Genomic DNA, 12,333 nt, shown 5'->3' with positions numbered 1-12,333 from the left:
GTCGTCCGTACTAATACACATTGGCCGTATTAGGGGGTGGGAAACTGATGGGTGGGGTTCGGGCGTTGTGGACAGCGACTCCTACAGGTCGGTTGGTGCGCCTGCGCAGTAGAATCAGGAAGTGTCGGGGGCAGCGTGAGCCTCCCACGCGTTACTCCTCGCCACTGAGAGATCGAGCTGCGCAGGTGAAAAGATGCGACTGCTGTTACCTCAAGTACCGGAGGGGACTTGTGCTATGTATGACTTAGTCCACATTGCAGCCGGCTTGTGGGAGGCAAGAAACAGCGTCCGTGACAGGGGAGGGTTGAATTGGATGATACGAAATTGGGATGGGAGAAAATATAGAAAATGGGAGAAAAAGTGGATAAAAAAAAAAATTAAACAGAAGGTTAGTGGAGTGTCTGACATGACAGTTTATAATATTAAACAGAAGGTTAGTGGAGTGTCTGACATGACAGTTTATAATATTAAACAGAAGGTTAGTGGAGTGTCAGACATGACAGTTTATAATATTAAACAGAAGGTTAGTGGAGTGTTAGACATGACAGTTATAATATTAAACAGAAGGTTAGTGGAGTGTCAGACATGACAGTTTATAATATTAAACAGAAGGTTAGTGGAGTGTCAGACATGACAGTTTATAATATTAAACAGAAGGTTAGTGGAGTGTTAGACATGACAGTTATAATATTAAACAGAAGGTTAGTGGAGTGTTAGACATGACAGTTATAATATTAAACAGAAGGTTAGTGGAGTGTTAGACATGACAGTTATAATATTAAACAGAAGGTTAGTGGAGTGTTAGACATGACAGTTATAATATTAAACCAGGGCTTGACATTAACTTTTCAAGCCACTTGTCCTTCGGATACTTTACTTGTCCGAAAGCTAAACTTAAGTTTGTCCGAAATGTACTTGTGAAAATAAAGGCCTATTAAAATTTTTATAAAACCGACAAGAGAGTTGGACAATTATTGTGATTTAATAACTTAAACAGTGTGTGGCATATGTGTGTGTGGCGTATGTGTGTGCGGGGTATATACTGTATGATCAGTCCTCCAGCTCATCTTCACTCCTCATCAGCACCAGCTCATCTTTCTCATCTCCCCTCTCTCTTGACGACCAGGGGTTAAACCCTGGTCTACGCCTATAGTTGTATAGTTGTTATTGCCATAAATAACACCATTCAAATAAATAATTGTATTTTTATTTGAAATAATTTCTTTTAACAATAGGCACATTAGATCAACAGGTAACAACCAACTTTTATTAAACATTCTGATCGTTTCGCGGGTCTCGTGCCACTGTCAGTGTCAACTAAGCGAGCACTCAGAAGACGCTCTGCGTTTGTCCGGGACAAGTAATATTGACGTACAGAGATTGAGAGTTTCCAGTGTGACACTGTGAGACAGGCACTTTCTGATCAGATGGAATAACGTTACTATTCGTTTGGGGAATATATATATATATATCTATTATTATAATTTTTTTTACTTGTCCAGTCGGACAAGTTAAATTGTATTATGCTTGTCCGACAATTTTTTTTACTTGTCCCGGACGCCTGTATATTTTCCCCAACGGAGTTTCACTTCCGCGTTCGGTTTGCGCGATCTGATTGGCCACTGACGTTTTTCTCAGCGCCAATCGCGTTAATCCTAACAAACTGGTTAAGCTTGGCGACTCTTTCGAAGTCGCTCTCTTTCGAAGTTGGTTAAGGTTATGGTTAAGGTTAGGGTTAGGGTTAGTTGGTTAAGGTTAGGGTTAAGGTTAGGGTTAGTTGGTTAGGGTAAGGGTAACAGCCTGCTGGCGCGATTGTTAGGAGTAACGCGATTGGCGCTGAAAAAAATTTCAGTGGCCAATCAGATCGCGCAAACCGAACATGGAAGTGAAACTCCGTTGGGGAAAATATACACGCGTCCCGGACAATAGGACAAGCCTGTCAAGCCCTGATTAAACGGAAGGTTAGTGGAGTGTCAGACATGACAGTAATGACTTGTGGACCCATAATTTGTTAAGTTGATTTCTCATACCCACATGAGGTTGTCTGAACCCGAATTTAAACCCCTGTAACACCTGAGACCTCCTTTCCTGGCCCCATTTAAGAAGCACATTCTAAAACGGTCACCTACCCTAATGACCCCAGCCTCCCTTTTGTGCACAATGCCTTTCATGATGATAAAAAGGGCTATTTTGTTTATGATCCTTGTTTTCATGGTTTTTGTGAGAAACACTTTCGTTTTTAGATACATATATACACTTGTTTTAATTATTTGTATGATTAATAAGGTGTTGTTTTAGTTATTATCATTACTAAGGCGATGTAAACGTGTTGTTTTAGTTATTATTATCATTACTAAGGCGATGTAAACGTGTTTTATTTTTTTTTTATCCACTTTTTCTCCTTATTTCTATTTTTCTCCCATCCCAATTTCGCCTCGCCAATTCTCCCTTCAATTCTCCGCTCCCCTGTCTAGAACGTTGCTAGACTATGCCTCCCACTGGTCGGCTGCAGTGAGGACCAAGCCTTGCATCACGTGTCCCCTCGGTTACGCGTCTATTCGAAGCCCAAACAACTCCTGCTTCCGCGTTCGAGTTTTGTGCTCTGATTGGCCACTGACCTACGGTATTACGCCCCCCTTATCTACGCCAGTTCTGCACGCCCAACTCTACTAACAGCCTGCAGCCTGCTCGCTAGTCCTGCCTCTACTAACAGCTGCATTATCCAATTCATATCAATCCTCTCTATATTAACGTGATTCCATCAACACAACATAAATGTTCAAAACACGACAAGACCAAGTACCTGAGAGATGCACACACACACACGTATGAGACATACACACATACTTACGTGAGACACGTACCCACATACACATATCTGAGACACACATTCATACATGTTCTCACGCACACCTACATATATTTGAGACGCATCCTCTCACATGCACTATGGAGAAAGATGGCATCCCGATAGAAGATGCAGCACATACCTGCTCGCAGGTAGATCGGTCTACATGTAACGTATGTGCATCAGGGATATATATGCACAATGTATAGTAATGTTTTTTTTTTGTAAGTGCTTTTTTAATTTCCATGTCAGTTGTTAATGTGTTTGTATGAGTCTTTTGTATGTTTTTGTATGATGTTACGAAAAAGAAAAAGACAAATCTTGGATGTTGCATATTATGCTGTGGAAAGATGTCTTGTGAATATTGGAAAGATTTGTGCAAAAATATCAAAAAAAATAAAAAAAAATACGACAAGACCGTTTGCATCACTTCCCACGGTTCTCGGCACTTATTCTACCGGTAGTGCGGTAGTTGTTGCCACGGTCGGTATTGGGTCTTTGGGTGAATACTTCATTGGCGGGGAAGAAGAACACTGATAGCGGGGTGTGGACCGTCCCGCGAGCCCCAGACCACCGCCCCGCAAGCCCCAGACGACCATCCCGCGAGCCCCAGACCACCGCCCCCGCAAGCCCCAGACTCTGGGGAGGAGCCTCTGGGGCTCGCGGGACGGTGGTCTGGGGCTTGCGGGGCGGTGGTCTGGGGCTCTTCTTCCCCGCCAATGAAGTATTCACCCAAAGACCCAATACCGTGGCAACAACTACCGCACTACCGGTAGAATAAGTGCCGAGAACCGTGGGAAGTGATGCAAACTGTCTTGTCATGTTTTGAACATTTATGTTGTGTTGATGGAATCACGAGGATGAAAACAATACGTTATTTCGATTGATATGAATTGGATAATGCAGGTTGTTAGTAGAGGCAGGACTAGTGAGCAGGCTGCAGGCTGTTAGTAGAGTTGGGCGTGCAGAACTGCCGTAGATAAGGGGGGCGTAATACCATCGGTCAGTGGCCAATCAGAGCGCAAAACTCGAACGCGGAAGCAGGAGTTGTTTGGGCTTCGAATAGACGCCTCCGGTACAAGAGGAGGCAGCTGTCGCATCTTTTCACCTGAACAGCGCGATCTCTCAGTGGCGAGGAGTAACGCGTGGGGCCGTGGGAGGCTCACGCTGCCCCCGATACTTCCTGATTCTGCTGTACAGGCGCACCAACCAACCTGTAGGAGTGGCTGTCCACAACGTCCAATCCCCACCCACCAGCTTCCCACCCCCTAATACTGCCAATTGTGTTAGTATGACGACCAGCCAAGAGCTGGGCTCGAACCCAGCATCTCCTGCGTTAGTGGCGAGCGCCTTGCCCACTGCGCCACTCAGCCACCACATGTAAACATGTTTTAGTTATTATTATCATTATACGAACACTCTGTAAATGTGTTGTTTTAGTTATTATCATTACTAAGGCTATGTAAACGTGTTGTTTTAGTTATTATTATCATTACTAAGGCTATGTAAACGTGTTGTTTTAGTTATTATTATCATTACTAAGGCTACTAAGGCAGGTTGAAAAAACCCTCAGCTCGGAACTATAGGCAAAATCTGCATATGGCTTGCTGATAACAAACTATCATAACACATGGGCAAAACAGAGTCCATTTTCTTCGGTTCAAATAACAAACTCAGCAAGACCGACGGCTTCTCAGTTACAGTGGGTGACAATATTGTCACAAGGAAAGATGCAATTACCTACCTGGGTTCCATCCTAGAGGCAAATCTTTCCTGTGACAAAATGGCATCCAATGTAATAAAAAAAAGTCAACCAATTAACTAGATTCTTGTACCGGATCTCCTCTCTGGTAAACAAGAATACCCTGAAGACTCTGGCAGGAGCACTCATTCAAGGGTACTACGACTATGCTTGCACCTCATGGTACCAAAGCACCTCAAAGGCGCTAAAAACAAGATTACAAACATCACAAAACAAACTAGTCAGACTACTACTTGACCTTACCCCTAGAACCCACCTCACCCCTGCACACATTGACAACCTAGGATGGCTTAGAGTAGACGACAGAGTACAGCAACTTGCAATGGGCCTGGTCTACAAGATACACTATACGACTATGGTACCCATGTACATGTCAAAATACTTCCCAAAGGTCAGTGAATACCACGACCACAACACCAGAGGAAGCTCAACAAATCATGTTAAACCCAGATTCGGCTTTAGCCATTATGCCACATCAATGTGGAACGCCCTACCCAAAGCTGTAAAGGAATGTGAATCCCTACCCACATTCAAAACCGCTCTTAAAGAGCACGTACGGGAGGCTGCAATTCGAAACTAAGGGGAGACTCATCCCCTTAACAATTGTGGGTATTGAGCCGTACTGTATTGTACCCATTCTGCAATCTGTTAAATAAAGTTTTCATTCATTCATTCAACCATTTTTTAAATGTTCTTGTTTTATTTTAAGAAACCATAAAACCTATGTTTTGTTATGACGTGATCATTCGTTGTAAAATGCTTTGGCAAATACTGTTAACTTTTCGACATTCGTGGCCAACAATAATGCACCTTTTTTAATTGAATTGAGATAGAGAACCCTTCCATTTCAATAGCAGAGCCACCGGTCCCACTAACTAACTACTACACTTGATGGAACGAGAATCTCGGCCCAACTCACACATAGTACAAGCCGGCGTCTGCGGCTCTGCAGATATGCTATTGAAGCCGCACGCCAAGCCACGCGAGGAGTTGAGCCGCGAGATTCTCGTTCCATCATCCAAGTGTAGTATAGAGTAGTGTGGGACTGGTGGGAAAGAAGCGTCACTGCAGTCGCGCCGCATCATTCTCCCATTTTGGAAGAGAAGATTGGGGGGGGAAAGTGGCAAAAAAATAAAACAACAAACAATTCTATGAAACATTTGGAAGAAGAACGTTATAATAATAATGCGGGTGAACTTTCTAGGCGGCGCGTGACTCGTGGCACCGGTCGGGGTTGAGGACGACGCCGTTTATTAACCAGCCGAGAAGCGAATGACAAGTTTCAGGGAAGAACTCAGGTGAGACTCGAGAGGAGCTGCTAAAGCTGCGTTTGAGTTATTACTCTGGAGGTCGGACGTGTTGACTTAATACTAGGAAACGTTTTTTTTTTTAAATATATATATAATATAATATATATAAAACCGCGCGTTAATAACCCTGCGAGTTCCTAGCATTATTATTTTCAACCCGCAGGTCCAATAGGGGATATCTGCAGAGCCGCAAGCCCGACGTCTGGGCGGGGCTTCGGGGCCTGTACTTGGTTTGAGGCGGGGCTTCGGGGCTTGTAGTCGGGTTTTACTGTGCGTGGGCGGGCCGTCGGGGCCTGGACTTGCGGCTCTGCAGATATACCCTACTCCGCAGGTCAAGCGTCAGCCGCGTCATATGACGTCATCATTCCAACATGGTCACCCTCCACATCGTGTTTAGACGCTGCTACTGTTGTTGTTAATGTTTTAACTGTTCCATCTGTAAGTATAGCAGCTTCATGTCGGTGTCTAAGTTGTCTTTGTGTGAGTTGTGGTGTTAATGCAAGAGAAATTCCATGCAAGAAAATAATATGCCAAATGGTTTAGCAGCGTGAGCAGCATCCATATTTTCTCCCCGATTTGTGTTGTAGCTCGAAACGCGTTGTTAACCCAGCAGGTCCAAGTTTCCATAAACCTGAAGATCATAACCTGAAGATCATAACCTGGATGCAGCATTATAAGTTAGTTAGCCCCCCCTGCACGTCAGCGAGTTCAGTATCTCTGTTTATCTGGCGTTATTAAAATACATCTAGGCGTTTACAGTTAGCCATATTGTTCTGAAACTAACAAGCCAACAACAACAAGCCGGGTTATAGCTTGAGCCTCCTATCTAACTTACATTTGTTTTAAATCAAAGAACGCGTGCGATTGCAAATGTTTTAACTCTTGAGAAACTCGAAATTGGTCACATTGTCAAAGAAGGGGGATGTCTCGTTATTGTTAATAGTTTTGGGCCATAAAAGTAAGAATAATTTCGGAAAGAAATGTTGTCAACAGATGACTATAGCTTCAGTTCAAGTAAACGTGTTGTCTCTGTCTGTGTTGCTGTTACAGGTGGACCACGCCGCTCCTGTGTGGAATAACTCACTCTCTGTGTGAGGAGGAGAAGACTGGGATCTGACCAGGGAGCGGAGGGTCCCGCATGGAAGGAGGATTATTTGACCTCGTTGTGGGACTACTTTTCGTCTATCGCTGACTCCGGCAGTGGATACAATGTGGAAATAGGACAAGTGATGGCGTTGACACCCTAGTCTTCCTCCACGTCCAAACTTCCATCGGCTCCTGTGTGACACAACAACCTCTTGAATCATGTGTCTTTGAGACGTGGACAGCGTGGCGCTGCTGCTGGCCCTCTGTAGCTCCAGAACTGACCATGTGACACAAAGAATGAATCAGAATTCATGATCTTCTGTCAGAAAAAAGAAAAAAAACCCGTTTACATGTGAACCACTCTGCATTCATATAAATCAATCCGAAGCCTTCCAGAGGGACCGCCTCACAAACAGCCCGATGTGGCCTCGATAGCGTCAGATCATCAGATGCAAGTCCAGCTCCACGCCTCGCACCTGAAGGGATCGCTGTTCTAGGGAGACTGGGATTGCTCTCGGACCAGGATCTTTGAGCGTCCCTGACCCCCCGCCGCCCTGGAGAGGCGTTTTGGAGGTGAAATCACTTGGACATAGAGAGAGGATCTGCATTGGACTCCGGTTCGACAGAAACACCTCTCCTCAGTCCTCCGTCTTCGGTTTGTATACGTCTCTCAACCACACGTCTCTGGAGATCTGTATGCACATGTTCACTCTCTGCAGCACGGCAGTGATGTACCACCCCGTGTGTCGTTTTAATGGCTAAAGTTCACACACATCCCAGGAGTGCTCCGTAGATAGACTAGATAGGCGCGTGACTGGTTTGAGTTTGTTTGTACTGAACATATGATTGTTGGTGGCACTTTGGTATCTCTCCCTCCACTCCTGAGCTAAGAATAGTTCAAAAGCCGCCTGGCTCTCGACAGCGAAGCCGACGACTGGTCTGCCAGTGTTTTCACGTTTGGGTTTCTGAGCGGGAGGAAATATGAGTTTGAAGTGGTTGGATGAATATTCACAAGTTGTTTCTCCAGCCCTCTCTTCTCTCTTATACTTTCACTCGTCCAGAGGTCCCTGCTTTGCTTTGGACACAAGGATTATGTGTGTCGTGACGAAACCCAGTCGGTCTGTATCCATGAGATAATAGAGAGGCCTTTTGTCACATGGGAACAAAGCTATGTTTCTGAGAGAGCAGAGTATCTCTCATGCTAGGCACACAGGGTCCATAGGAATTAGACTGGGTACTTTACACACATCATTGTGTGGACAACAACACACATTGTTTTTTCCTTTCTGTCAGGGTGGGAAAATGGATCTTTTTCATCCATCATCTGATTATTAACCTGCCAATGTGTTTAGGAGAGTAGACAACAGACAACCAGCTGCGGGTGTGGGACTGATTTACTGCCGTGCGTGCTTCCTCCACACAATCTAACCCAACCCACGTGAGAATATCATCACACTGTGTGACCAAGGCTACGTTCACATTACAGGCCTTAATGCTCGATTTAGATTTTTAGCTGCGACCAGCAGCTCTATAGGTCACTCTTGTCAGTTGGTCTCTACATAGATGATCCTAGTCTAGGCCACAGGTTTCACCCTAGGGGGTAACTGTTTGTGTGTGTGTGTGTGTGTGTGTGTGTTAATACTAATTGAAGGGGGTGGGGGGGGGGGGGGGGGGGGGGGGGGGGGGGGGAGCAAGTGGCCTATCTCAAAAAGGTTGCTGCTATTGTGAATTTGCGCTTGTTTTGCTCAGATCTGATAATTTTGCCTTGACTGTTCAGGTCAAGTTTCCCACCAGTTAATAAACTCATGATGACACCGGTGACACTGGACATTTCACATGATGGCACTCAATATCTGTAGATCGTTGGAGTCGCCAGCTGCTTCTTTTCACCTGCCAGCGAGGAGTTTCACTGGGAGAAAAACCCAGCCGCCAAAAACCCAGTGTTTTATTAGTACTGGTATTAGTGTACACTGTTTTATTAGTACTGGTACTAGTGTACACTGTTTTATTACTACTGGTACTAGTAGTGTACACTGTTTTATTACTACTGGTACTAGTGTACACTGTTTTATTACTACTGGTACTAGTGTGCACTGTTTTATTACTACTGGTACAGTGGTACTAGTGTACTGTACACTGTTCTGCTTCCTCTCAGCCTTAGTGGCATATGAAACATCTGGAATCTATTTGAAATGTTTAGGCTAAACAGAGAAGTATCCGTAATTAGGGTTGGGTACCGTTCACATTTGAACCGATACCGGTACCCAAAGGTACCTTTTCTTGGTACTTTAGTCTCTAAAAATGTAATCTACCTACCTCAGTTGTAAAAAATTAGTCCAAACTTCTAATAATTTATTATCATTATTATTTATTTAGATACATTTGTTAATATATATAATATTGCAGCGAGCGTCGTCTGCATCTAGCTTTGTAAAGTGTAAGCACACATGTGACCGTTTTCGGCTTGCCATTGCCCCGACTGCTTTGTTGTTGAATCAAGTAAAATCCTGGGTAAGCTTGTATTGTGCGCGCGAACATACGGCACACTTCATAGGTTTCGCTTCGCAGTAAACAAAACGTTGGCGTCATCAGACTTGGGATTCGGTCCCCATCCCTATCAGTAATACAGTGCAGCTACTGCTACTGAAACTGTTGATGCTTTCCACAGACGTATTATCGATGATACCGGACGATGTCCTCCGGTGACATTAGTATCATCGTTTTCAATGCGAGCGGTGTGTGGCTGTTGGCTGCAGATATCCCCAACGTTAGCATACAGCAGCTAGGCAGGTTAACGCTAACATTAGTTGGTTAACGCTCCTTTGAACGTGGATCCTAGTCCTGTCCTAGTGTACTGATATTTGCTCTCTGCAAAATCTACAGACAACAGTGTACCTCAGCTGAATCTTGCCATGTAAGTTAAAACAGCGGACTCCCAAGTATTTTCCAAATTATCGTAGTAGTAGTAGTAGTAGGGCCTAGCAAAGGTTTTTGCAGTGGTATCGTTTTTGTATCAGTATTGAGATATTTTAGGCAGGTGTCGTATCAATCATTTTGGTATTGTGACACCAACAGCAATACCTTCCGTACATTTTCTATCCGTTCATTGTCACTCCTGTGGTGCTTGAAGGTGTGTAGAGGTGCAGTCTCACTCCTGTGTAGGGATGGGTACCTTTCACATTTGAACCGATACGGTACCGGTACCTGTGAATCGATACCGGTACCCAACGGTACCTTTTTTCGGTACTTTAGTCTCAAGAAATTTAATTTACCTACCTCAGTCGTAAAAAAAATTCAAACTTCAAATAACTACAATTTCGACAGTTTTCGGCTCGCCATTGCCCCGACTGCTTTGTTGTTGAATCAAGTCAAATCCTAGGTAAGCATATATTGTGCGTGTGAACGTTGACATGAAAAGAAAAAAGGTAAATTTTTTTTTTAAAGTCATTTTTTTTTTTTTTTTTTTTTTTCAGTATCTCACTTGAATCGATACTCTGTAGTACCGACGTGTTTCGGTTCGGTACCTCAAAATTACCGAATTCGGTACCCATCCCTACTCCTGTGGTGCTTGAAGGTGTGTAGATTAGAGGGGCAGTCTCACTCCTGTGGTGCTTGAAGGTGTGTAGAGGTGCAGTCTCACTCCTGTGGTGCTTGAAGGTGTGTAGAGGTGCAGCCTCACTCCTGTGGTGCTTGAAGGTGTGTAGAGGTGCAGTCTCACTCCTGTGGTGCTTGAAGGTGTGTAGATTAGAGGTGCAGTCTCACTCCTGTGGTGCTTGAAGGTGTGTAGAGGTGCAGCCTCACTCCTGTGGTGCTTGAAGGTGTGTAGATTAGAGGGGCAGTCTCACTCCTGTGGTGCTTGAAGGTGTGTAGAGGTGCAGTCTCACTCCTGTGGTGCTTGCAGGTGTGTAGAGGTGCAGTCTCACACCTGTGGTGCTTGCAGGTGTGTAGAGGTGCAGTCTCACACCTGTGGTGCTTGCAGGTGTGTAGAGGTGCAGTCTCACTCCTGTGGTGCTTGAACGTGTGTAGATTAGAGATGCATCCTCAAGGTGTGTGTGAGGCTGCACGTCTAATCTACACACACACACACCTTCAAGCAGGGCACGAAATTAACTTTTTGACTCACCAGTGGCCGGTAGATGGGAAAATTCTACCCGCCAAGCATATTTCTTACCGGCCAAAAAAACGAATTTGTGTCACATATATACATTTTATTCAGTAAATTTCAAGTAGATAAGCTATTACGTTGAAGAATAGACACTTAAAGAGGCCAGAGTTAAATTTGTACTCTCTCTCTCTCTCTGAAGTGACTTCTCGCTATCTGCAAACAGCTCCACTGTCTGTGTGTATACTTAGTAGCCTCCAGATGCAGCCAGGATTCTCCGGCGCTGCAGCTGGACCCTATTGGTCAAATCACATTCAGCATGCCCTCAGCTACGCAATACGCATCGAATCAATGTTATAAGACATTGATATCAGGAGCTATCTGTAGCTACTGCTAGCCGGCTAGATAACGTTAAGACAACGCCTCAGTGAACTATTTAGTTTACTGGGACATATAGAACTAACGTGAGCTAACGTTGCCTACCGAGCGAACGGACTTCAACGGAGGTATTATGCACTCGACTATTGCTGGAGCATTTGTTGATATCAGCAGCTATCAGTAGCTAGCCAGCTAGAGTTCAAGTTCTTTAATAGTTGTCATACAGAAGTACAGAATACTTTCATACAAAATGCTTCTTACTGTTACGCTCCAGAGACTGTGCTAGACAAGATAGTATCAAATAACATAATAACATAATATAGCATGAATTTAGAAGAAGAAAATGAGGTCACAGTTGTTCGGTATAGACATATGTACAATGTTCTGAGTTACCATATAATATACAATACACAACTATGCAGTGTACTAATGTACAGTACTATCTAGTGCAAAGCAGAAATGGGATGAGGTACAATTTTAGGTACAATTTACAGTAAGGTGTACGAGTTGTAGTGCAATCCTTCATCCATAAATATAAAGTGTGGGGAGTGGGTGCTACAGTGTGTTTGTTTAAAGTGGGTGTGTGCTATAAAGTGTGTGTAGTGGGTGCTACAGTGTGTTTGTTTAAAGTGAGTGTGTGCGTGTGGATGTGTGTGCTATGTGTGTTTGGTGGTTGTTGTTGTGTAGTGTTCATTCATTGTTCGTTTAGCAGCCTGATGGCCTGGGGATAGAAGCTACTTCTGAGTCTTTCTGTGCTCGCCTTGAGACTCCTGTATCGCTTGCCTGACGGCAGCAGTTCAAAGAGGCAGTTGTTCGGGTGGCTCGAGTCCTTAATAATTCTCTTAGC

General features: G+C 44.3%; 1 protein-coding gene across 2 annotated transcripts in view; it reads left to right on the top strand.

Annotated features, from left to right (window-relative positions):
* The first annotated feature begins 5,674 nt into the window (after window positions 1-5,674).
* The window catches only part of LOC311236964 (vasculin-like), a 69,994-nt gene continuing 63,335 nt past the window's right edge, over window positions 5,675-12,333 (top strand). The window contains exons 1-2 of one of the 2 annotated variants that reach the window (XM_084324770.1): window positions 5,675-5,908; window positions 6,971-7,661. The gene's annotated coding sequence lies outside the window, so the exon portion shown is untranslated. Of the gene's footprint in view, window positions 5,909-6,292; window positions 6,359-6,970; window positions 7,662-12,333 lie in introns of those variants that run through there. The other variant, XM_084324771.1, reaches the window with a different exon arrangement.

Source organism: Notolepis coatsorum (assembly GCF_963971535.1).
Source record: "Notolepis coatsorum genome assembly, chromosome: 11".
NCBI classification, from domain to species: Eukaryota; Metazoa; Chordata; class Actinopteri; order Aulopiformes; family Paralepididae; genus Notolepis; species Notolepis coatsorum.
Note: the sequence above shows the minus strand (reverse complement) of the source record. Positions and strands in the feature narration are given on the sequence as shown.